The sequence below is a fragment of the Zosterops lateralis genome (assembly GCF_965231275.1).
Source record: "Zosterops lateralis genome assembly, chromosome: W".
Classification (NCBI taxonomy): Eukaryota; Metazoa; Chordata; class Aves; order Passeriformes; family Zosteropidae; genus Zosterops; species Zosterops lateralis.
The window spans coordinates 9,279,139-9,305,486 of record NC_139801.1 but is presented as its reverse complement, the minus strand read 5'-3'; the positions used below and the strand labels follow the sequence as shown (position 1 = coordinate 9,305,486).

Here is a 26,348-nt window from a genome sequence, read left to right as displayed (position 1 = left end):
GAAGACTCTTTTGAGTAAAAGAATTTACTCACTTTAAAAGGAGAAGTGGGGAAAATGAGGCATTGATTTAGAAGAATTAAAGACTGTAGTCAAAATAGATAGTGCTGAGATACTTCCCTTTTGCTAACAGAAGCCAGACTGAAGGAACTGATAATCCTTGGACGGAACTGATAAATCAGAGAAGCTGTCAAACTAGGCTTCTGCATCCTGAATAATCAATAGACCCTATGAACACAATACAATCATAAATCAAACAGTCCTGGGAAAAACAGGATTTAGCTGTCACAAACACTAAAGGTTAAAAAGTCAGAGCTGATGAAGACAATCTTACTTCATCATTTTGGGACCCCACCCTATAAAAAAGACCACTGACCCATTTCAAAGAACAAACTACGCATGCTTGATGGCTTTTTGGGCTAATTACCATACGAAGTGGGGAATGGGAGGTATCAGAGCTATGAATATGCATTTGTAGTTTGTGTATTCAATACTCCTGTAGATAAAAGACCCTGTGATGATCTGTAAATTGCGCGTGTGTTTCTGGGAGCTATCCCGCACGCTGCCCGGTGTCGTAATAAACATACACTTTCTAACTTCAAACTGTTAGAGAGTCTTTGTCCGTCATAGTTGGATATTGGTATTAGATCAATGTCCATAGTTTTTTTAATAAATCAGTTGTTGTTGTTTGTTCTGCCTTGTTTTACATACTAGTAAAGAACTTATTCCTATCCCCATACCTCTGCCTGAGAGCCCTTTATTTTCTAAATTATAATAATTTGGAGGGAAGGGGGTTGAATTTTCCATTCCAAGGGAGGCCCTGCCCCTCCCCAGCAGACACCTGTCTTTCAAACCAAGACAAGGGGACATAAGGACAGAGTATCAGGGTTACCACAACCAATGGGGAAAGAGGGAAAGGAGAAACCTCGAGAACCAGGGACATATGTGGATAGAGGTAGGCAAAGCCCATGGACCAATGCGAACAGCAAAACTGAGATAGATTAACATAATGTTGTAGAGCACCATGGGGGAAGCCTTTTTGCTTACCCTAAGCTATGAGGCTTTCCTGAAGCCTGTGGTAGATTCTTCCAAGTCATTGGCCTAGAAGTTTCCCTGGCAGGCTCAGGGGCCTCCATAAGGAGCCAACAGCACCTCTGCCAGCTGTGACCATAACTATACCAAAGGGGAAAGTGCTTGACAGCTGAGAGAAGGCCGTTACTGGGTTTCTGGTTTTGGTTTTTTTTGTTGCTGTAATAAATGCGTATTATATAGTTGGCTTTTCGCAAATATTAAAATGAATACTATATGTATAATTGTACTGTATTATCTTTTATTAATAGAGTTTAGAAAGGTGATAAATGTATATTTTCTGATTGTAACATAGTGTTAACAGTAAAAAGACTAGGTTTTTTTCTCTTTGTAATATCTAAACTGACCAAATCAGAAGGTATGGAGGGTCACCTTGCATTCCTGCATAAAGACTGCTGACTTTCTGTTTCTTATCCAAATGAAGATAACCAAAAACCTCAGGAGAAGAATTTATGTGACCCATGTCACCAGACGAAGTGAAGCCACCTACAGATGGCTCTACCAGATAAAATGATTGGGGGAAGAATTGAAACTGATCAAACCCAAAGAGAATGTTTGAATCATGCATTAGGATCTATTGAATATGCAACACAGCAATCCTTAAAACAGAATTCAAAAGAGTAAAGGCATGCTTTCTGGTGAGGCACCCCAGCTGGAACTTTTGCTTTTCTGTCTCCTAATTGCCTATTTTTTATTAAATTTATAAATTTTTCTAAGAAAGTAAAACTCGTTTTTTGCATTGCCATTGTGGTTGTTTTCATTGGTATACATATATATATATATTAGTAAAAAACTAACTAACTTTTCCCACATCTTTGTCTGAAAGCCCTGTAATTTCAAAGTTATAATAATTTGGAGGGAAGGAGGTCACATTTCCCATTCCAGGAGAGGTTCCCACTTTCCTTGGCAGACACCTGTCCATTAAACCAGGACAGATCTTGGCACCCAATGTAGAGCTTGAGGGCATCGAGAGGAAAGGGTAAAAAAAAACCAACCAAACAGTTCTTGGGTAACCTATTTTTGTGCTGAATAGAGAAACCTTGTTAAACGGCATGATGTGGTCTAGCCTAGCCTGGTTTGGTTGGCACATGGTTGCGGCTACATGGACTGCTGGGGTGTGGATGCTGACAGACTGGTCAGAGAGGAATTTTCAAGCATCAGACAGCTATAAGGCCTGTGAGAGAGAAAGTCAAATAACTTTCCCATACACTGGTCTGGGAAGCTGTAAGGAAACTCATGAAGGAATTAAAAAACAATCCTTGCACCTGGTGTTTTTGCACTTGTTTACTTGCAAGATGTTTATGAAGAGATGTTGTTTCTAATTAGCCAATAATGGTGAGGGGTGTTGATTGAGGGACCAATCATGTCCAGCTGTCTCGGAACAGTCTATAAAAGATGTGATTTCTAATAAACTGTGCTTTTTGCTTTCTGAGAATATTTGGAGTTTGCGTTGTTATTCAGTCATCTCTAATATAATAGTGACACTGGGGCTGTTATCCAGTTTGCACAATAAGGTGAGGAATTAATGTATTTTTAACTTCATCTGGAATGTGGACACATGGATAAATGGCTATCACACAATAAGTGCATGTTTTCGGGCTTTCATTAGTAATGGTACCTATTGTGAGGAAGTAACACTGAGGAAAGTTTTCTCCCAACCCTTCACCCGTTTCTTTGGGCCTACCCCACCAGCTTTTGAAGGGTTCAAATTTCCTCTAGATGCTAACCATGTGTTGTTGATAGACCTATTCTAATTAGCATTCAGAGATAAGATAATATTGACCTGGATAACTACCTTGACACCTACCCCAGAGACTAGGGATACTGCCCAACAGCCTGACATTTCCCCTGAGCCTGACACTGCTCAACAGCCCATCTCAGAAATGAACCACCCAGACTGGATGGGGGTAATGGAGGAGAAGATATGCCAGGTGCTGAGGGAATACATGTCCCCAGATGGTGGGAAACCCTGTCCCTTCCTCAAAGAGGGAGACTGATGGTGCAGCAGTGGAACCCATGGGCGTTACAACTGTCCAGGTTCCAGCTGAACCACAAGGGCAGCCACAGCCAGCAGCAGTCACCCCTGTGCAGAGGAGAAAGTATAAGGCCAAATCAGTATGCCCAGTTAATGATTATGAGGTACCAGGGCCCTCACAACCAGTGGGGGAACTGGAGCCTGAAATCATCACTGAGTCCCTGTCTCACAACAGTCTCCGTAATCTGCAAAAAGACATTGTGTGACAAGGGTGTGAGGCTTATTCAACCTGGTGACTTCGGGTTTGGGACCTTATGGGTCCAGGCATGCAACTGGATAGTGGCGAAGCAAGGAATTTGGGATCCTTGACCCAGGACACAGATATTGATTGGGTGTTCGTGAGGGAGCCAGGGCCCCTTTCCCTCTCTGGGAGTGGCTTTTAATGGGTGTAAGAAAGAGGTTTGTTCAGAGACAGAATGCAGGAGCACCATCATAGAATGCCCTGAAAAATCACTGAGGAAGGGATCCAGCACATGAAAGAAGTGGCAGTACAAGAGGTGCTCTTTAGGAGGGATGGACAGAATGATAATGACCCTGAAAAGGTCAGATGCACAGGGAAAATATTGTGGAACCTGGCAAATCTAGGCCCATCCCAATACACCACCTTCATTGCAATGATTAATGCCGAGGCTAACCAAGAGATTGGGTTCTGTAGCCAACAAGCTCAGGAATTATGAGAGTATGGTCAGTGTCCCAATGCAGGGTCATGTCTCTGCTGTGGTTAAGACCCTCAAAGAGGAGTATAAAGATGAGATTAGGGAGGAGATGAGGAAGAACAGTGTGGCACCACTGTGAGTCACAGGCCAAAATGTTAGAGCCTGACGTCCCCCAGCTAGGGAGAGGGGGTACACCCCACAGGCTGAGCTGTTGTAGCAATGGGGAACAAAGAGACATGGACCCCTTTATGCATCCGAAGATCTCCTTATTGTAGAAATCATCCCCCTTTTATACTGATAAGTTCATCCAGAGATAACCAAAACTTAACAGAAGAAGGGCTAGCTCAGCTGCAGTCTGCTGTCTACGAGTCATAACTACCTCTCACCCCTCAAACCGGCTTCCAACTGTTCAACCTGTAGCTGTGCCTTCTCACAGGGTTTTCTGGTGAACATAAGCCTTAACAACTTTAAAATTAAAATCCCATATCCTACAAGCTATGGTTCTTTCTGTGCGACCATGGGGAAGTGTAGTGGTTTTGGTTTGCTGAATTTTGTTTGTCAACTGGGAGATAGGATTTTGGGAGAAAAAGGCAAAACAGGCCTCAACTTAAGGCAAACAGATAGATTTTCTTAACATACACTAGGAAGAAAATAAGAAAAGAAAAAAAACTACAAATGAAATTTCTAAACCAACTCTTTCTCCTACCACAAACGGTTTATTTTCTACAAACAATGCAAAGAAGCAAAACTCAGAACTCCAGGTCAGTAACCACATATAGGACAGTCTTTCATTCAGTCTTTGCAAGAGAGAAGTCTCTCCTGTTGTTAGGTAACTTTTTACAAAAGAAAGAGACTGCTTGTGGCTTCTCACATAAAAGCAGCCCGCCCAGGAGATTCTGCAATTGTGGAACTTCTTATATCATGTAGCCTTTTCTGTGACTACACATATGGGCCATAGACTCACACATATATATATTGGGGTGGTAGTTTTTAAAGATAGGCAACTTCAAAGGCAAAGGATTCTTCAACTCAGGGAACAGAGATGTCTTCTCACTTCTTTTGCTGACACAGGGGGCTTCTTCTCATCTCTCTGTTCCAACCTCGCATGGGACTACCAAATCTCAACTTCTAATTTAATATTCACTGAGTAAATCATAGATATCTTTGCTCAAAGAATTTACAAATCATCTTCTCAATTCATATTGTCCATGATTTAAAGGATTATTCTAGCATATTCATATTACAGTCTATTACTATAACTCATAGGAGATTTTCAGCCTAGAACTAAGGCAACTTGTCATCTTTTTTACTTAAGAGGTTACTCTTCTTTTACTGACTTTGAGATCTCCATATAGTCTCTTTACATGTCTCCAATTTGACCTCTTCTCTCATCTCTGAGAAGGGCTAGAGTTTAAGAAAGTTTCAATTTGTGTCAGGAAAGAGTTAAAGCTTGCCCAGGCCTATGGTGGTCATGTGATCCCTGCCGTGGCAGCCACGAAGATTTCAAAGCCATGCTGGAGGGGGGGGAGAGGCGGGGGAAGAAGGATCTTATCTTCCCCTGGGCCAGCAGCACCGGCAGCCAGGGCCAGGGCACGGCCCAGCCACAGCCTGGTCCTCTCTGCTGCGGTCCTGCTGGCGCAGGGCCAGCACTGCTGATCTGAAATCTGGCTGTTCTTCTGGGGGGCAGCGCGCGCCCCCTCCCCCCCCCCCGCCCCTCGAGGCCTGGACGGCCTGCCCCAACCGCCCAAGGGGGTGGCGGAGGCAAGACCCGAGTCTCTGACTTACAAAGTGATGTTAACTCCTTGCCAGCTGGAGGAAGAAAAAGGCCAAGTCACCTGATACCTCTGATTTAAGCCTGGGTTGTCCAGAGGCGTAGACAACACTCCTATTAGTCAGCCAGAGTCCATCCCCAGCCTCACATCCATGCAAAACCACCACAGGAAGACATGAGAAGGTGGGATGGGAAACCCACTTCTGTCCTGGCAGCACGGGTGCGTTAACTCATGGAAGAAAACACTAATCAAGGGAGTTCCACTAAAGTGAAGGTAGCCTCAGCCTCCCATGACCAAGTCACCAGGTATTATAGAAGTGAGGATGATATGTCGGATCCCCTTGAAGGAACCTCTAGAATGTACGCCCACAGAGGGAATGAAAACCAGGGCTAGAGAGGCCCTGCCTCTAGCTAGGTAGAGCCACAGGAGAATTGTGTCTTTTGGACTGTGTGGATCCGGTGGCCTGGCACATCAGAGCCACCAAAATACAAAGCATTACGCAACACTCGTGCGCAGTGTACCCCAATGCCATTCGGACATGTGGAGGCAGAACCTGTTTCTATTGCTGGGGTGACAGGAGGATCACAGCAGTTGACCCTGCTGGAAGCCAGGTTGAGCCTGTGTAGTGGTTTCACATTCGCCAAATTTAGTGTCTGCTCTTTTTTACCTTTGGGAGATAGGATTTTGAAGAAAAAGGCAAAACAGGCTCAACTTAAGGTAAACAGATAGATTTTATTAACATACACTAGGAAGAAAATAAGAAAAGAAAAAAAACTACAAATGAAATTTCTAAACCAACTCTTTCTCCTACCACAAACTGTTCATTTTCTACAAACAATGTAAAGAGGCAAAACTCAGAACTCCAGGTCAGTACTGCTTATAAAATAGTCTTTAATTCAGTCTTTGAGAGGGAGAAGTCTCTCTTGTTGTTTTGGTAACTTTCCATAAGAGAAACAGTCTGCTTGTAGCTTCTAACTCACACAATAGCAGCCCGCCCAGGAGATTCTACAATTGTGGAACCTCCCATATTCACCTAGCCTTTCCTGTAACCACACATATGGGTCGTAGACTCACAGATTGGGGTGGCACTTTTAAAGATGAGCAACTTCGAAGGCAAAGGATTCTTCATCCCAAGGAACAGAGATGTCCTCTCACTTATTCACTGGCAGAGGGCTTCTTCTCATCTCTCTCTGTTCAAATCTCTCATGGGATCACCAAATCACAACTTCTAATTCAATATTCACTCAGTAAATCACAGATACCTTTGCTTTAAAATCCACAAATCATCTCCTCAATTTGTATTGTCCATGATTTAAAGGATTATTCTAGCATATTCATATTACAGTCTGTTACTAAAACTCCCAGGAGATTTCAGCCTCAGGCAACTTGTCATCTCTCCCACTTAAAAAGTCACTTTTTGTTCACTTGATTTATTAAAAAACTATGGACATTGATCTAATACCAATATCCAACTATGACGGACAAAGACTCTCTAACAGTTTAAAGTTAGAAAGTGTATGTTTATTACGACGCCGGGCAGCGTGCGGGATAGCTCCCAGAAACACACGCGCAATTTACAGATCATCACAGGGCCTTTTATCTACAGGAGCATTGAATATACAAACTACAAATGCATATTCATAGCTCTGATACCTCCCATTCCCCGCTTCGTATGGTAATTAGCCCAAAAAGCCATCAAGCATGCGTAGTTTGTTCTTTGAAATGGGTCAGTGGTCTTTTTAATGGGGTGGGGTCCCAAAATGATGAAGTAAGATTGTCTTCCTCAGCTCTGACTTTTTAACCTTTAGTGTTCGTGACAGCTAAATCCTGTTTTTCCCAGGACTGTTTGATTTATGATTGTATTGTGTTCATAGGGCCTATTGATTATTCAGGATGCAGAAGCCCTAGTTTGACAGTTCTCATGATTTATCAGTTCCTTATCAGTTCCTTCAGTCTGGCTTCTGTTAGCAAAAGGGAAGTCCTAGCTACATTATCTCAGCACTATCTATTTTGACTACAGTCTTCAATGCCTCATACTGACTTAGATATCTTTATATTGTCCCTTTACATATCTCTAATTTGGCCTTTTCTCTCATCTCTGAGAAGGGTTAGAGTTTTAAAAAGTCTCAAACTGTGTCAGGAAAGAGTTAAAGCTTGCCCAGGCTTGCGGTGGTCATGTGATCTCTGCCAAGGCAGCTGCAAAGATTTCAAAACCATGCCTGTGGGGGGGAGGCTGGTAGATGCCTTCTCTTCCACCCTCAATCTGATGGTGTGAGCTGCTTAGAGCTGCTCAGAGTTGCTCCCTGGGGCCTGGGGGGGGGGGGGGGGGGGAGGGAACAAAGGATCCCATCCTCCCCCGGGCCAGCAGCGCCAGCAGCCAGGGCTGGGGCACAGCCCAGCCACAGCCTTGTCCCCTCTGCCATGGCCCCTGGCATGCGGCCAGCACTGCCGAACTGCAGCACTGCCGCCGGCAGCTGGGGGAAAAGAACTCAGCCGGCCCTGTCTCCTCTGTGGGCAGTGGTTCCTGGAGGGTGGCCAGGCCTGGCCGCCCTGGGGCAGAAGGGCTTAAGCCAGGCCCTCCTCGGCTGCCAACAATGTTACCTGGTAGCCAGCTGAGAGGAAGAGGTGGGCTCAAACTCAGTCTCAGCTTTATATGGGTATTACCAAATGTCCTATTCCATTTTCTGAGTGGTCAAAACTACGTGCCAATCTAAGAACTGGCCCCTGATAGGTCCCTGTTCTTTCCAAAGAATTCTAAGGTCCTAGCAGAGCAATAGCGTATTAACCAAAAAAACCAAACTGTATTAACCTATGACAGCCTGACTGGGAAAGAGTGGCAGAAACATCCTATTGTGACTGGTCCAGAGGCCCCGTGTTTTCTGGGCATAGACTTCCTCTAGAACAGCCATTACAAAGACCCAAAAGGACTCAGGTGAGCTTTTGGAATAGCTGCTGTGGAGGCAGAGGGCATTAGGCAATGGAACACCTTGCCTGGACTTTCAAAAAAAATTTTTGGATTTGGGCTCCTGTAGGTGAAGGAACGAGTACCAATTGCCACCTCAACAGTGCACCTCCAGCAGTACTGGACAAATGGAGATGCTATGATCCCCATCCACAAGATGATCCATGAGCTGGAGAGCCAAGGGGTGGTCAGCAAGGCCCACTCACCCTTCAACAGTCCCATTTGGCCTGTGTGCAAGCTTGACAGGGAGGGGAGATTGACAGTGGACTATCGTGGCCTGAATGAAGTTACACCACCACTGAGCTCTGCTGTGCCAGACATGCTGGAGCTCCAGTACGACCTGGAGTCCTGTTGACGTATGAATGCAAGACTCAAAAGTTGAGAGAAAAAGGAATCTGTTTATTGCAGAGTTAAGACAGTACTTATACACTTAGTGTGAGAATCTTTGCTCAGTCCTTTGCATGCAACCCAGCTGCAGGCCTGCAATAAATCTGTCAGCCTGACAGTTTGTTAGTTTTCTCAAGGTTTGCAGGCTTTGAAGAAACAGGACGCCTGTTGAAACCCTGGAGGCTGAAAATTTCAGGCTTTCTGAGCTGAGGGGTGCTGACCCTCAGGCAAGCACTACATTTGACTTGAGGCCTTGGAACAGGCTTCCGAGATTGAGTGATAGAATAGGGGTTGCTGGTGTATAGTTTGAATAGTATTGTGTGATCTCACTGGGTGAAAAACTTAGATTTAAGATTTTAGTATATAGTAATGTGTGTGAGTCAAGATGGAGGATTTAAGGCATTGTCTAAGTCCTTCTTCTTCACCTTTGTCCTAGGGTGACTTTTTGATGCTTGTATCCCCAATCGTCTGTTCTGTTTGTACTGTGTAGATATTTGCAGTGAGGTTTGAGCTAACCCAGCCTGGGCCCCACACCAAGACCAACTGTGAAGCCTGTGGCACAGTTAGAAATTAGATGTTAAGGTGTTAATGAGGGACAGTGGGTTTTTTAGAGGTTAATAAGTATAGTTATTAGTGTGAACACTTCAGCCATCTTAAGGAACAAGTAAAACAATGTTTGTTTGCATTTTTCCCTGTGCTGTGTGCCAATGAGAATGTAACTGTAACTGTAAACTATATAGAAGTGTATATAACCTGCCATTTTAGATGAAATAAACAGAAAACGTAGCATTAATCATAGTGATTGGATCTGCATTTGCTCCTGTTCAGCTTCTCATTTATTTTAAGGGTCCTCTCACTTTAGTACTGTATATTGAGTTCTGTGCCTTTAAGACTGGTTTTGAGAGTGAAGCAGGGAGAAGAAGGGCGAAGTTGGTTTTGAAAACAGCACTCACCCTTATGCATTCTTTCTTCGGGGCTGGGTTTGCCTGAGGCTCGGACAGACTGTGGCACAGAGATCTGCTTTGCTCTTAGTTTTAGCTAGCTGAGACAGAAAGGCTCTCTGGACCAAACCCTGAAGGAATTTTCTGATCCTATAGCCTGGGACTTCCCATGTGAACAAATTCAGAACCCAGACGAGGTGGGGAAATACTTGGAAAGAGAAGCGCCAGGATGACTCCAAGGAGAAATGGATCATTGCAATAAGCTGGGCCCTGGCATATGCTTATCGCACACTGCTAGATGCTGTAGGGCAGCAGATAGAGGCAGGGGGGCAGGGAGATAAATCAGCAGCTACCCCAGTTACTCAGGCTGCAGACAACCCCACAGCTACTCAGGTTGTAGCTAAACCATATAGGGAGCCTAAGTCAGTAGCTTAACCAGACAGTGAGACTAAGACACTGGAAGTCACTGCAGGAAAGAAGGGAAAGAAGCACACATGCAAAACCAATTGACCAGTGGATAGTGATCCAGGTGAAGGACTCTCAACACCTCCTGACACCCAATCAGAAGCCGAACCAACTGGCACAAGATCAGAAGCCCAATCAACTGGTACAAGATCAGGAGCCACTATTGAGTCCTTTTCCCTGAAGGACCTTCATGGCCTAAGAAAGGACTACACTCGACAACCTGATGAATCTATAATTAGTTGGTTAGTCTGTCTTTGGGATGCTGCAGGTGAGGCTACAATTCTGGAAGGCACTGAAGTGAGGCATTTAGGATCCCTGTCACATGATCCGGTTATCGACCAAGAAATGATGAGAGATGCTCACCCTTGCAGTCTCTGGAAAAGGGTCCTGGGAAGCGTGGCACAAAGATATCTGTGTGCAGATGATCTCTATATGCAGCAAACCCAGTGGAAGACCATAGAACGAGAGATTCAATGCTTGAGAGAAATGGCAGTGGCAGAGATTGTCTTCTCAGATGACCTAAACACTAGGAACCCAGACTTGGTAACATGTACACCCGTGATGTGGGGAAAACTTGTACTCTTCTGCTTTAGCAATAATGAAGTGGGATGACATGGGGGAGACCGTGCTGGATATGGTGAAGAAGCTCCAAGCATATGCAGATGCCGTGCATGGCCCAACACATCTGTGGAAACCCATCTGCAAAAGTTAGAAGGCAAGATAGAGGAGAATCACAAGAAACTCAGAGAGGAGATTAGAGAGGAGATGAAAGAGGGCTCTCTCCAAATCTCAGCAGTACAGATCAGAGGTTCAGGCACCAAACACAGATGTTCCCCAGATAGGGAGAGAAGGGACACCCGATGAGCTGAGCTGTGGTCCTTCCAGTGTGATTATGGAGAAAACATGAGGAGATGGGATGGAAAACCTACTGCTGCTCTGGCACGACAAGTGTCTGAATTAGAGGACAGCAAGACTCAGAGAGGAAGTTCCACCAAATAGGAAGCAGCTCCAGTTACCCAGGGAAAGAAAGATAACCAGGCTTACAGGGGCCCTACTTCTAGCCAGGTAGAGGCTAAGGAAAACCATGTTTTTTGGACTGTATGGATTCATTGGCCTGGCGCATCACAACTATAAGGGATTTTTGAGCTGTGGAAGAAAAGCCTCATGCTATCATGGTCAGCCAATCTCGCTTTATTTCAATTGTCTTACATTTTTATACACTTCATAACTAGCTCATACATATTGCAAAAGTATAGCTCCTTATTGGCTCTTAGCCAATGACGCACACGTTGCTAAGTACTAATCCCAATGTTAGTGTTATCCTTATCTTTATGGCTTACTCCTTCATTCCTTAGGAAGTTCTGCATTTTGTTAACTAAACCAGATCTGCCTCAAGGACACTTTGACCTTTTAAACTTTTACTAGCTGCATAGTATCGTGTCCTTTGGCACGTAGCCATTCTTCAGTCAGGCTCTCTACAACAACCACAAAAATATGAGGCCTTGGTTGACACTGGTGCGCAGTGCACATTACTCCCATCCAGACATGCGGGAGAAGAATCTGTTTCTATTGCTGGCGTGACGGGGGATCATGGGATTTTACTTTGGTGGAAACTGATGTGAGCCTGACTGGAAATAAGTGGAAGAAACACCCTATTGTGACTGGCCCAGAGGCCCCATGCATTTTGGGCATAGACTTCCTCTGAAATGGGTATTTCAAAGACCAAAAGGGACTCAAGTGGGCATTCAGGATAGCAGGTGCAGAGACAGAGGGTGTAAAGCAATTGAACACCTTGCCTGGATTATCAGAGAACCAATCTGTAGTAGGACTCCTGAAGGGGGAAGAGCAACAAGTGCCAATTGCCACTTCGACAGTGCATCACTGACAGTACAGAACAACTCAAGATGCTGTGATTCCTATCCACAAGATGATCCGTGAGCTGGAGAGCCAAGGGGTGGTCAGCAAAGGACCCTCACCCTTCAACAGCCCCATTTGGCCTTTACGCAAATCTGAAGGAGAATGGAGATTGACTGAGGAATATCGAGCCTTGAATGAAGTAACTCCACCATTGAGCGCTGCTGTGCCAGACATGGTAGAGCTCCAGTATGAGCTGGAGTACAAGGCAGCAAAGTGGTATGTGATGTGTTATTTAGGAGTTGGGCTGGAGCCTAGATCCCAATAAGCCTCTCTGGTGGAAAAGCCACTTGGGGAAACTCAGGCGAAGCAGTCAAGCTCATACATCCACACACACCACGTGGCTAGCTCAGCTAGGAGAGGAAGAAGGCCTTGACACCAGATCAGTTCCAGCAGGTTTATTTCCAGGAGCCAAAGGGACACCCAGAGTCAAGAGGGCAAGTCATCTGCTTGTCCCCACTTAAGTATGGGGTTCAGCAGCCAATGACCTTAAGGTACAGGGGCAGAGCAAAGGGCAGGTAAGGTCAGTATTCCATAGGGGAGACAGGGCCAGTCACCGGGTCCCACAACCAATGGAGACACACTGAGGAGAGGAGAAACCAAGGGCCAGGGGCATTAGTGGGGGGAGGAACTGGGGCAAACCATGTGTACAGAGCACCATTAGGAAGTCCCCTCTCTCAGGCTGAGCAGGCAACTATGGTCTGTCCTGCCAAGGCCAGACCCTGGGTATTATGTTGAGGGGCTGCAGGGATTCCACAGTGGTATGCTGTCTTAGTTTGAAAAGACAGGAGTCTGTAAAGGAAGGCAAAAGCCTCCTGTGAAGTGGAAAAGGTAAACCCCCTCCCTCCCTCCGAATTACCACAATTTCAAAATAAAAAAAACAGCTCTCAGGCAAAGGTATGGGAATGGGAATAATAGTTATTTACTAGAAAAACTAAAATAAAAAAAAAAAAAGAACAACACATGTAATTAGTACAAACAAAACTACTGATACAGTCAGAAAACCTGACACCCTGAGGAGTCAGGGTGTTGGTAAAAGTTCAGTTGGATGGTGGCTGTGCCTCCTGCAGTGGCAGATGAAATGTTGCTGAAGCAGAGATCCTGTAGAAGGGTATAGTTCTCTGTGAAGGTCTGGTGATAGAGTAGATGGGCTTGGTCCTCCTCTGGGAATCCAGCAGGGAAGAAGCTGCTTCTCTGGGAATCCAGCGAAGATGGCTGCTCCTCTGGGAATCCAGTGAAGAAAAAAACTGGGGCGATGGCTTAGACCAAGCTTATTTTATGCAGGTAGGAATGCTTGGTTCCTCCTTCTGGGTGGAGCATCTCACAATGGGATGATGTACCTTATCAGTCATGCAGTGAGTCACTTAATGGCCCATTAGCAGGAGACATCTCCCTGGAGGGAGACATTGTTCTTGGAAGAGATAAGATAACTGCCCCCCACCTCCAACAGATGGCAAATAGAATACATTCTTATCTCACAAATCCAGGACATTATCCACCCCTTATTCTATTTCCATCTGCATCACAATGAAATCTTACACCTATTTCTCACTTAAGACTAGGTTTCCTTGTGGTACACAACGGGTTTCTCCATTTTTTTGCATTACTCACCAAGTATAACTAGGTCCTTGAGCAAAAACAATCCCACGGATGGGTTTGTCTTTGCCTGAGGTGGGATTAATCCAAACAGTTTTTCCTAAAATACCTTTCATATGTACCACAGGGACTTTATCTTTATTTACTGTGTGCACGGGTTCAGACTGGGCAGGACTGGCTCGATTGATGGACCCTCGGGTGTTGACCATCCAGGTTGCTTTTGCCAGGTTCATTTCCCAGTTTCTAAAAGTTCCACCACCAAGTGCCTTCAGGGTGGTCTTAAGGAGTCCGTTGCACCGTTCAACTTTGCCGGCAGCTGGAGCATGATAGGGAATATGATATATCCATTCGATACCATGTTCTTTGGCTCAGGTGTTGATAAGGCCGTTCTTGAAATGGGTTCCGTTGTCCGACTCTATTCTCTCAGGGGTGCCATGTCTCCACAGGACTTGCTTTTCTAGGCTTAAGATGGTGTTCCGGGCGGTGGCATGAGGCACAGGGTAGGTCTCTAGCCATCCAGTGGTGGCTTTCACCATGGTCAGCACGTAGCGCTTGCCTTGGCGTGTTTGGGGCAGTGTGATGTAGTCTATCTGCTAGGCCTCCCTATACTTGTACTTGGACCACCGTCCACCATACCATAGGGGCTTCACCCGCTTGGCCTGTTTGATGGCAGCACACGTCTCACAGTCATGGATAACCTGAGAAATGCTGTCTATGGTTAGGTCCACCTCTCGGTCTCGTGCCCACTTGTAGGTGGCATCTTTGCCCTGATGACCAGAGGCATCATGGGCCCATCGAGCCAGGAACAACTCCCCCTTATGGTGCCAATCTAGGTCTATCTTTGACACCTCTATTCTTGCTGCCTGATCTACTTGCTCGTTGTTTCGGTGCTCCTCATTAGCCCGACTTTTGGGGACATGGGCATCTACATGACGGACTTTCACTGTTAGTTTCTCCACCCGAGAGGCAATGTCTTTCCATATATCAGCAGCCCAGATGGGTTTTCCTCTGCGCTGCCAGTTGGCCTTTCTCCACCTTCCCAGCCACCCCCACAGAGCATTGGCTACCATCCACGAATCGGTGTAAAGGTAGAGCCTTGGCTACTTCTCCCTTTCAGCAATGTCTAGGGCCAGCTGAACAGCCTTGAGCTCAGCGAGTTGGCTTGATCCACCTTCTCCTTCGGTAGCCTGTGCAACCTGTCGTGTGGGGCTCTATACGGCTGCTTTCCACTTTCGGTTTATCCCTACGATGCGACAAGAACCATCAGTGAAAAGAGCGTAGCATGTTTCCTCTGCTGGTAGTTGGTTATATGGTGGCGCTTCTTCAGCCCTTGTCACTTGTTCCTGTTCCTCATCATCAGTGAGACCGAAGTTTTCACCTTCCGGCCAGTTCGTAATTATCTCCAAAATCCCAGGGCGATTCGGATTTCCAATACGGGCACGCTGGGTGATAAGGGCAATCCATTTGCTCCATGTAGCATCAGTGGCATGGTGGGTAGTGGGAACCTTTCTTTTGAACATTCAGCCCAGCACCGGGAGTTGGGGTGCCAGGAGGAGTTGTGCTTCTGTGCCAATCACCTCCGAGGCGGCTTGAACTCTTTCATAGGCAGCCAAGATTTCTTTCTCTGTTGGGGTGTAGTTGGCTTCGGACCCTTTGTAACCTCGGCTCCAGAATCTCAAGGGTCGGCCTTGAGTTTCACCAGGCACCTTCTGCCAAAGGCTCCAGGACAAGCCATTGTTCCTGGCTGCAGAGTAGAGCACGTTCTTCACCTCTGGTCCCGTCCTGACTGGGCCAAGGGCTACTGCATGAGCAATCTCCTGCTTGATCTGAGTGAAGGCTTGCTGCTGTTCAGGGCCCCAGTGGAAATTGTTCTTCTTGCGGGTAACTAGGTAGAGAGGGCTCACAATCTGGCTATACTCGGGAATGTGCATTCTCCAAAATCTTATGGCACCTAGGAAAGCTTGTGTTTCCTTTTTGCTGGTCGGTGGAGACATCACCGTGATCTTGTTGATGACCTCAGTGGGAATCTGGCGGCGTCCATCTTGCTATTTCACTCCAAGGAACTGGATCTCTCGGGCAGGTCCTTTGACTTTGCTCTTCTTAATGGCGAAACCGGCTTTCAGGAGAATCTGGATGATTTTTTCTTCTTTCTCAAACACCTCTGCCACTGTGCTCCTTTACACAATGATGTCATCGATGTATTGCAGGTGTTCTGGAGCCTCACCCTTTTCCAGTGCAGTCTGGATCAGTCCATGGCAGATGGTGGGGCTGTGTTTCCACCCCTGGGGCAGTCGGTTCCAGGTGTACTGCACACCTTTCCACGTGAAAGCAAACTGAGGCCTGCATTTTGCTGCCAGAGGAATGGAGAAAAACGCGTTAGCAATGTCAATAGTGGCATACCACTTTGCTGCTTTGGACTCCAGCTCGTACTGGAGTTCCAGCATGTCCGGCACGGCAGCGCTCAGCGGTGGAGTCACTTCATTCAAGCCACGGTAGTCCACAGTCAATCTCCATTCTCTGTCGGATTTGCGCACAGGCCAGATGGGGCTGTTGAAGGGTGAGTGAGTTTTGCTGACCACCCCTTGGCTCTCTAGCTCACGAATCATCCGGTGGATGGGGATCACAGCATCTCGATCTGTCCGATATTGCCGGCGGTGCACTGTCGAGGTTGCAATTGGCACACGTTGCTCTTCCACCCTCAGGAGTCTTACTGCAGACGGGTTCTCTGATAATCCAGGCAAGGTGTTCAACTGCTTAATGTTCTCTGCCTCTACAGCAGCTATTCCAAAAGCCCACCTGAGTCCCTTTGGGTCTTTGTAATAGCCGTTCTGGAGAAAGTCTATGCCTAGAATACATGGAGCGTCTGGGCCGGTCACAATAGAATGTTTCTTTCACTCCTTCCCGGTCAGGCTCACCTCGGCCTCCACCAGGGTCAGTTGCTGAGATCCCCCTGTCACACCAGCAATGGAAACAGCCTCTGCCCCCACCTGTCCCGATGGTATTAAAGTACACTGCGCACCAGTATCAACTAAAGCATCATATTTTTGTGGCTCTGATGTGCCAGGCCATCGGATCCACACTGTCCAGAAGATCTGGTTTTCTCGTGCCTCTCTCTGGCTAGAGACAGGGCACCTCTAACACTGGTTATTATTCCCTTCTTGGGCATACATACTAGAGGTTCCTTCAAGGGGATCTGACACATCATACCCGGCAGTTCGGTCATGGGAGGTCGAGGCTACCTTCACCTTGGTGGAAGTTCCTCGGTTAGAGTTTCCCTCTTTGAGCTGACGCACCCGTGCTGCCAGGACAGAAGTGGGTTTCCCATCCCACCTACCCATGTCTTCCCCATGGTCACGCAGGAAGAACCACAAATTGGCCCTTGGGGTGTACCCTCTGTCTCTAGCTGGGGAATGTTGGGCACTGAATTTGAGGCTTGTAACTCGCACAGGGGCTGCATTAACTTTCTTCATCTCCTCCCTCATCTCCCTCATCTCCTCTTTGAACTCCTTAATCACAGCTGAGATATGAGCCTGCATTGGGCCATTGATCATGCTCTCATAATTCCTCAGCTTGTTGGCAACAGAACCCACGGTTTCTCGGTTAGTATCTGCATCAATTGTTGCAATAAAAGTGGTGTATTGAGATGGCCCAAGGTTTGCTAGGCTCTACAGCATTTGCCCTGTGCACCTGACTTTGTCGGGGTCATTGTCATGCTGTCCATCCCTCCCAAAGAGTACCTCCAATATTGCTACTTCCCTCAGCTGTTGGATCCCTTCCTCAAGGGTCTTCCAGCGCATCCTATGGTGGTGCTCCTGCATTCTTTCCCTGTGGACAAACCTTTCTCTGACACTCATTAAAAGCCGCTCCCAGAGAGAAAGAGACCCTGGCTCCTTTACAAAAATCTGATTCATACCTGAGTCCTGGGTCAAGGGTCCCAAGTTCCTTGCCTCACTACCATCCAGCTGCACGCCTGTACCCATAAGATCCCAGACCCGGAGTAACCAGGTAGTATAAGCCTCACGTCCCTGTCGCACAATGTCTTTGTGCAGGTTACGGAGACTTTCGTACCTCAGGGACTCGGTGATGATTGCAACCTCTGGCTCCCCTGTGGGTTGTGAGGTTCCTCCATTCCTATCCTTATCTGGGTGCTCAGCTTTCATCTTAGACCTCCTTGTTTCTACCGGGGCAACTGCTGCTGGCTGTGACTGCCTTTGTGGTTCGGCTGGACCCTGGACAGTTGTAACACCTGTGGGTTCCACTGCTGTACTATTTGGCTGTCTCTCTTGAAGGCAAAGTGAGAGTTTCTCAATAGCTGGGGAAATGCACTCCTTCAGCATCTGACTCATCTCACGTATCTCCTTAACCAGAACCCCCACCCAATCTGGGTGGTTCATTTCTGAGACAGACTGTGGGGCAGGGTCAGGCTCTGGAACAGCAGCATCTCTAGTCTCTGGGGCAGGTGTCAGGGTAGTTCTCCATGTTAATCTTTCCTTATCTCTGAGTGCTAAATATAACAGGCATATCAACAACACCACTCATTGTATGACATCATTAGCATTCAGAGTGGATCTTAACCCTTCAAAAACTGGTGGAGCAGACCCAAAAAAATGGTTAAAAGGTTGGGAGAAAATCTCCCCTGGTGTCATTTCTTCACAATAGGTACCATTATTAAGGTAACCCCAAAAACACACAGTTAGTGTATGATAGCTTTGAATCCATGTACCTGCCTTCCAGAGGAAGTTAAAGATCCATGAATTCCTCACCTTATTAACCCATAAGCCAAACTGGATAACAGCCACAGTAGCCTTAGTTATAGGACCCATATCTAGATAAGGGCCTGCAAATGGGAGAAATACAGCCACGATCACGTGCCACCCAAACCAAGGTAAGCTAGACCACATGGTGACACTCAAAGATGTTTCTATATCAGTACACACAATTAGATTACTTAAGAACTATTATTCCCTTTTTCCTTTCAATGCCCTCGAGCCCCACGTTGGGCGCCAAGATCTGTCTTAGTTTGAAAAGACAGGAGTCTGTAAAGGAAGGCAAAAGCCTCCTGTGAAGTGGAAAAGGTAAACCCCCTCCCTCCCTCCGAATTACCACAATTTCAAAATAAAAAAAACAGCTCTCAGGCAAAGGTATGGGAATGGGAATAATAGTTATTTACTAGAAAAACTAAAATAAAAAAAAAAAAAGAACAACACATGTAATTAGTACAAACAAAACTACTGATACAGTCAGAAAACCTGACACCCTGAGGAGTCAGGGTGTTGGTAAAAGTTCAGTTGGATGGTGGCTGTGCCTCCTGCAGTGGCAGATGAAATGTTGCTGAAGCAGAGATCCTGTAGAAGGGTATAGTTCTCTGTGAAGGTCTGGTGATAGAGTAGATGGGCCTGGTCCTCCTCTGGGAATCCAGCAGGGAAGAAGCTGCTTCTCTGGGAATCCAGCGAAGATGGCTGCTCCTCTGGGAATCCAGTGAAGAAAAAAACTGGGGCGATGGCTTAGACCAAGCTTATTTTATGCAGGTAGGAATGCTTGGTTCCTCCTTCTGGGTGGAGCATCTCACAATGGGATGATGTACCTTATCAGTCATGCAGTGAGTCACTTAATGGCCCATTAGCAGGAGACATCTCCCCGGAGGGAGACATTGTTCTTGGAAGAGATAAGATAACTGCCCCCCACCTCCAACAGATGGCAAATAGAATACATTCTTATCTCACAAATCCAGGACATATGCTACTATTGATATCGCCAATGCATTTTTCTCCATTCCTCTGGCTGCAGAATGCAGGCCTCAATTTGCCTTCACACGGAGAGGAGTGTAGTACACCTGGAACCAACTGCCCCAGGGACAGAAGCACAGTGCTACCATCTTCCATGGACTGATTCAGACTGCACTAGAAAAGGGTGAGGCTCCAGAATATCTGCAGTACATTGATGACATCATTGTGTGTGGGAACACTGCAGCAGAAGTGTTTGAGAAATGAGAGAAAATCATCCAGATTCTCCTGAAAGCCGGTTTTGCTATCAAGAAGAGTAAAGTTAAGGGACCTGCTCAAGAAATCCAGTTCTTGAGAATAAAGTGGGAAGATGGACGGCATCAGATTCCCACCAATGTCATCACAACAGTGTCTCCACCAATCAGCAAGAAGGAAACACAAGCTTTCCTAGGCACCATAGGCTTTTGGAGAATGCATATTCCTGAGCACAGCCAGATTGTAAGCCATTTCTACCTGGTCACCTGCAAGAAGAACACTTTCCACTGGGGCCCTGAACAGCAACACACCTTTGACCAGATCAAACAGGAGATCACTCATGCAGTAGCCCTTGGCACAGTTAGGACAGGACCAGATGTAAAGAATGTGCTTTGCTCCGCAGCCGGGAGCCATGGTCTGTCCTGGAGCCTTTGGCAGAAGGTGCCTGGTGAGACTCAAGGCCGACCACTAGGATTCTGGAGTCAAAGCTACAGAGGGTCTGAAGCCAACTACACTCCCACAGAGAAGGAAATTTTGGCTGCCTATGAAGGAGTCCAAGCAGCCTCAGAAGTAATAGGCACTGAAACACAACTCCTCTTGGCACCTCGACTACCGGTACTGGGGTGGATGTTCAAAGCAGAGGTTCCCTCTACCCACCATGCCACCAGTGCCACATGGAGTAAGTGAATTGCTCTCTTCACACAGCATGCCCATATTGGGAAACTGAATCACCCTGGGATTTTGGAGATAATTACAAATTGGCCTGAAGGTGAAAATTTCAGTCTCACTGATGAAGAGGAACAAGAGCAAGTGACTCATGCTAAGAAGCTCCACTGTACAGCCAACTGCCAGCAGAAGAAACATGTTACACTCTTTTTACAGATGGTTCTTGTTGCATTGTAGGGATGAAATGAAAGTGGAAAGCAGCTTTATGGAGCCCCACATGACAGGTCACACAAGCTACTGAAGGAGAAGGTGGGTCAAGCTAACTCGCTGAACTCAAAGCCATTCAACTGGCCCTGGACATTGCTGAAAGAGAGAAGTGGCCAAAGCTCTATCTCTACACTGATTCATGGATGGTAGCTAATGCTCTGTGGGGATGGCTGGAGAAGTGGAAAATGGGCTTATTGGCAGCATAGAGGAAAACCAAATTGGGCTGCTGAAGAGTGGAAAGACATCGCTACCAAGGTAAAGAAGCTACCTGTAAAAGTCTGCCATGTAGATGCCCATGTCCCCAAGAGTAGAGCTAATGAGGAACACTGAAACAATGAGCAGGTAGATCAGGCTGCAAAGATAGAGGTGTCAAAGATAGACTTAGATTGGCAACACAAGGGAGAGTTGTTCCTAGCTCAATGGGCTCATGATGCCTCAGGTCATCAGGGTAGAGATGCCACCTATAAGTGGGCACTAAACCGAGGGATGGATCTAACCATGGACAGTATTTCTCAGGTTATCCATGACTGTGAGACATGTGCTGCAATCAAGCAGGCCAAGCGGGTGAAGCCCCTCTGGTATGGTGGATGGTGGTCCAAATATAAGTATGGGGAGGCCTGGCAGACTGATTATATTACACTGCCCCAGACACATCAAGGTAAGCGCTATGTATTCACAATGGTAGAAGCTACCACTGGATGGTTGGAGACATACTCTGCGCCTCACACTATGGCCCATAACACCATTCTAGGCCTTGATAAGCAAGTCCTTTGGTGGCATGGTACCCCTGAGAGGATTGAGTCAGACAATGAGACTCATTTCAAGAACAGTCTTATCAACACCTGAGCTAGGGAACATGGCATTGAGTGGGTGTACCATATCCCTGACCATGCACCAGCTGCTGGGAAAGTTGAGAGATACAGTGGACTGTTAAAAAACACCTTGAAAGCATTGGGTGGGAGATCTTTCAAAAATTGGGAGTGGCATCTAGCAAAGGCTACCTGGTTAGTTAACATCTGAGGCTCTACCAACAGAGCAGGCCCTGCCCAGTCTGAGCTCCTGCATAGAGTAGACAAAGTCCCAGTAGTACATGTAAGAGGTTTGTTAGGGGAGACAGTTTGGATCAATTCTGCCTCAAGTACAGACAAACACATCCGTGGGATTGCTTTTGCTCTGGGACCAGGTTGCACATGGTGGATAATGCAGAAAGATGGAACAACACAATGTGTACTTCAGGGAGATCTGATTGTGTAAATATCACTTTTTGTTGAATGCCACTGCCATTGTCTGTATATAGCTATATACTGTATACATATATATATGTATGTATAATGTATGTGTGTGTATGTAGAGTTAGAATATATTTTTTTGGTAGTAAGTTGACGATATGGAGATAAGGGGTGGAATGTCCTAGGGTGGCTTTTTGATGCTTGTATCCCCAATTGTCTGTTCTGTTTGTGCTGTACATTGAGTTCTGTGCCTTTAAGACTGGTTTTGAGAGTGAAGCAGGGAGAAGGACAGTTTGTTTTGAAAACAGCACCCACCCCTCTGCATTCTTTCTCTGGGACTGGGTTCGTCTGAGGCTTGGACAAACTGCGGCACAGGGATCTGCTTTGCTCTTAGTTAGTTTTAGCTAGCTGAGACAGAATAGCTCTCTGGACTGTTGTTTTTTTTTCCTTTTTCTTGGGACTGTTTAAACCTGCCCTGGACTGAAAAACCCAGGGGAGCACTGGGGGCTTGCATCTGCGGCCCACCAGGGCCTGGACTTCAGCATTTTCTAGCAGCACCAGAGGGGCTGGGACTGATAAGAGACTGAGAGAACCGAGCTACACCCACAGCAAAGACTTTCTCAATTTGCCATCTCACTCCAGAATGAGAGGTTTTATTGTTTCATATTATTCATTCTTTATGCTTGTGGGCACTTTGTTTGTCAAATAAATTGTTTTTTCCATTTTTCTCCGAGGAAGTTTTTTCCTGGACCGGCTGGGGGGAGGAGCTGTTTGGGTTTGGTCCCCAGAGGGACCCTTTTCAGGGGTTTTCTCCCAAATTTGCCCTAAACCAGGACAACCTTCTTCTTCTTTCTTCTTCATGGGTTTGGGTGGTTTTCTGTAATTGGGTAAAAAAGGTCCACATTGCGGGCCTTGGGTGGTCATTATTGGGTCAAAAGTATAAATAATACCTGTGTCACCATGTTATTGGGTAATAATTGCTTAAATAACCTTGGAATGAATTAGAAACACTCCATTTCACCTTCATTTTCTAAGTTGATAGTTGGAGCTCACCTTGTGAGACTGTACATAGATAAGAAACAATAAACATCCAAGTCCGAAGTCGACATCTACGTTTTCCATGTATTATTCATCCTGACCTTGTGTAAGAGACAGTCCAAAGATCCCTCACCTGCCTCACGACCCTCATCAAGGACAAAGATTGAAGCCCCCCCAAAGGACTGAGACTGAGACCCTTAAAATCCCAGCACAGGGACACTGGCCTGACTGAATGTTTCCAAGTGTTGCCTGCAGGTGTGTTTGCTGGACCAAGACTGGTTTCCCATGGGAATCAGTCCTGAAACAATGGGTCCTACTCGCTGCTGAGATGGGCTTGTCCTGTTCGGAACTGGCATGTCTGTACTTGTTTGCAACAGGCTTACAGACTTTCTCTACCATCCTGTACCTGTTCCCTCGATCGTCCCATTCCCCCCCCCCCCCCCGGCAGACCTCGAAAGGACTATAAAGACCCCTGAGTTAACCAAAGACTTTGTGATCACTCTACAGAAGAAGACGGATCTATTGGCATGGACCACGAGGATTTTGTCTCTCCGTTGGTAGCTATTACCCACCACCTCTTTCTCTTTTTTCTCTATCCTTTATTTCTTTTCAAATCCTTCTATCGCATTTGCTGTTGACTCAATAAAGGTGCATTTGTTTTGATTAATACTGAAATCCCCTCTGTGTTGTTTTTGCATTCTGAGATCAGTTAACAAACCATCACGACCCCTGCTTGCATTAGGGGATCGTGACACCTTGACAGAGAACAAGAAGCCAGAACTGTAACAAATGGTGCTCCTCATGTGAGGAAAAACACCGTCCAAGGTCAGGACCTCCCTGAAGGAAAAAAGCAGTGGAAAGCTGGGGAAAAAGAAAGCAAAAAATACCCGGGGAAAAGAAAAAAACAGCCGGATCCAGAAACTCGTGTCTGCAGGTCAGAGACAGGAACACAGGAGACCAAGGAGAAAAGCTGACGTTTAAAGTCAGGTAGGAACTTTTTTTCAAATAGTCCTTCAGGGCCAATCTGGTGTAATGTCTAAAACACAAAAAGAAGCAATAGAAAAGCTAGAGTCCATGATAAAAAAATCACCCTATCTCTTTCTCAAGAGACCAGTTAAGAGATCTCCTTTGCTGGATACAAGAGCAGTTCCCAAAAGCAAATACAGAAGTGCTTTTTAATCCATTTCTTTAGGAATCCGTCTGTCTAAGGCTTTATAATGAAGCCACTCTTAGAAATAGCATGGCTGTGAAGCTTCTCGCTGTATGCAGGGTAGTTTATGAAGCTATTGCCAACAGAAGTGAAGCTCAAAACCGCTCCAGCGACACTGATTCCGCACGGCAGAGAGAGGAGGAAGGGGGGGGGCGGTCCCCTCCATCCCGTCAGTGTCCGCAGCATCGTTGCCACTTAAAAAATCATGGACAGCTACCCAGCTAGAGGTGTTAAGAGACCCCCTAACCTTGCAGATGAGTTACCCAGAGACAGGACCCCTTGAAATATGAGGGAGTGGTGCAGGACAAAGTGAATCCATGTGTATGTAGAAAGCAGCTGTTATAAGTGTATATTATAAAGTTGGCTTTTCGCAAGATGTGTGCTATATAATTAATAACATTGTGATAAGGATATAAGTTTTTATTTCTGCTATTAGTAAAGAAAATTAGGCGTAGTAGTAGTAGTTGATATAGTATGCTTAAACTGTCTGGTCGGGATAACATCCAGTGAACATGTAAAGAAGACCCTGCTATTGATATACCAACTATCAGCATCTACCATCTGAAGAAAGTATGGTCCAAGGCCCAAACTGGAGGTGATAATGAAGACACAGCCAAGAAACACGCATGCTCTAAAAAGGCAGACCCGAGGAGGGACCATGCAAAACAGTTCCTGGAATATGGAAACTAGTTTGTGGAAAAAACAAGACTGATACAATAGGAAGAGTATTTAAAGAAGGCCTCTGAAATAGCAGGTTGTGGACTTGGCTGAATGCCAAGTCACCCGGCCGGCCGTACTTTGCGCTTTTTTTTGTCTCCTTATTGTCTTATTTTTTATTAAACCTATATCTTAAAATTTACCGAGAAAGTGAACCTTGCTTTTCACACAGCTATTACGCAAACTTCACAACTTACGCTAACTGCGTAGACGGCAGCCGTACATACTACCCCAGTTACGCAAACAGCGCAGGCATTGCCGCAAACAGCGCAAAACTCCGACGCTGAACGGCAGAGAATGAACGGTCCAAGCACAACAGCGAGACGGAAGGTAAAGACCCCTCGCACAGTGCCGGCAAGGGAGCACAGCTTGGACCGGGCGGAGCAATCCCACACCTCGAAGCGAGCGGACCAACTCGGCAGTGCGGGGTGACAGGACCTGCGCCGCTTGGACGGGGCGGAGCAGGCGGGCTAGCCCCCCGCAGGCGCAAGTAAACAGCGTAGCGGGAAAGCAAGAAGCGGGCAAACCGGCCCCTCAGCCCGGGGTGGGCGGAGCAACCCTCTCTCACGGGGTGTACAAAGTGGCTCTGCATGGAACGAGCAGAGTGGGCAGGCAGCCCCTCCCCCCCCCCCCCCCCCACGGCTCGAGCGGACTGGCACCACCAGAAGCGAGCGAAGCCGCCCCGGCAGCTCTACAACCAATTTTAAAACCACAAAACATGGCTGTGGCTTCAGCCACCCCTCAGACCCCGGCAGGGACAAGCCAGGGGCAGGAGGAGTTTACAGGAGGACAGGGATTACACGAAACAAGAGAAGGGGAGAGTGAGTCCAATCTCGGATCAGGGGTTTTAAACTCAGACCCGGAAGTTGCTAGCGGCGGCTCTCTGGTGCCGAGATCCGTGGCGTGGGGCTGCACACAGCTACCCGCTTTCACTCAAATATCGACAGAGCCTCCGGGCATGGTGCCGGGGTTTCCAGGGCTCTGGGTTCCCCCAGGAGTTTCGGCAGCTCCGATAACCACCCCCTTCGGGCATTCAGTCACATACCATGGCGCGATTCTGAGGGAGTTCCTACGGGACCTATTATTCCAGCTCGGGGACTGCGCGCAGGAACTTTATGCTTCACAAAATGGCGGCGCGCTGCACCCTTTTTGCCATACAACAAGATGGTTGCGCCAGACGTGCTTCTTCCGTACAACAAATGGGCGGCGCGCTATGCACTTCCGTAAACAATGCTTACGTGTTTCGGTCGACGCCATTTTGTGACCAACAAGGCGTTCAATCTCCTGCTGCTGCCCCACTACTGGTTGCTTCTATTATTGCACCTTCTAATACTTATACAGCATATGCAACCACCAGCTCTTCATACAGGAGGAGAAGATGCTACACAATTAATACCCATGCCAGTAAGATACTTTGGACCAAATATAC

General features: G+C 46.7%; 1 long non-coding RNA gene across 2 annotated transcripts in view; it reads right to left on the bottom strand.

Moving 5' to 3' along the window:
- LOC310922259 overlaps positions 1 to 26,097 on the bottom strand; it is a 57,347-nt gene extending 31,250 nt beyond the window's left edge. For both annotated transcript variants that reach the window (XR_014592359.1, XR_014592360.1), the window contains exon 1: positions 25,965 to 26,097. This is a non-coding gene — a long non-coding RNA (uncharacterized lncRNA). The remainder of the gene's footprint in view (positions 1 to 25,964) is intronic.
- Positions 26,098 to 26,348: the final 251 nt, after the last annotated feature.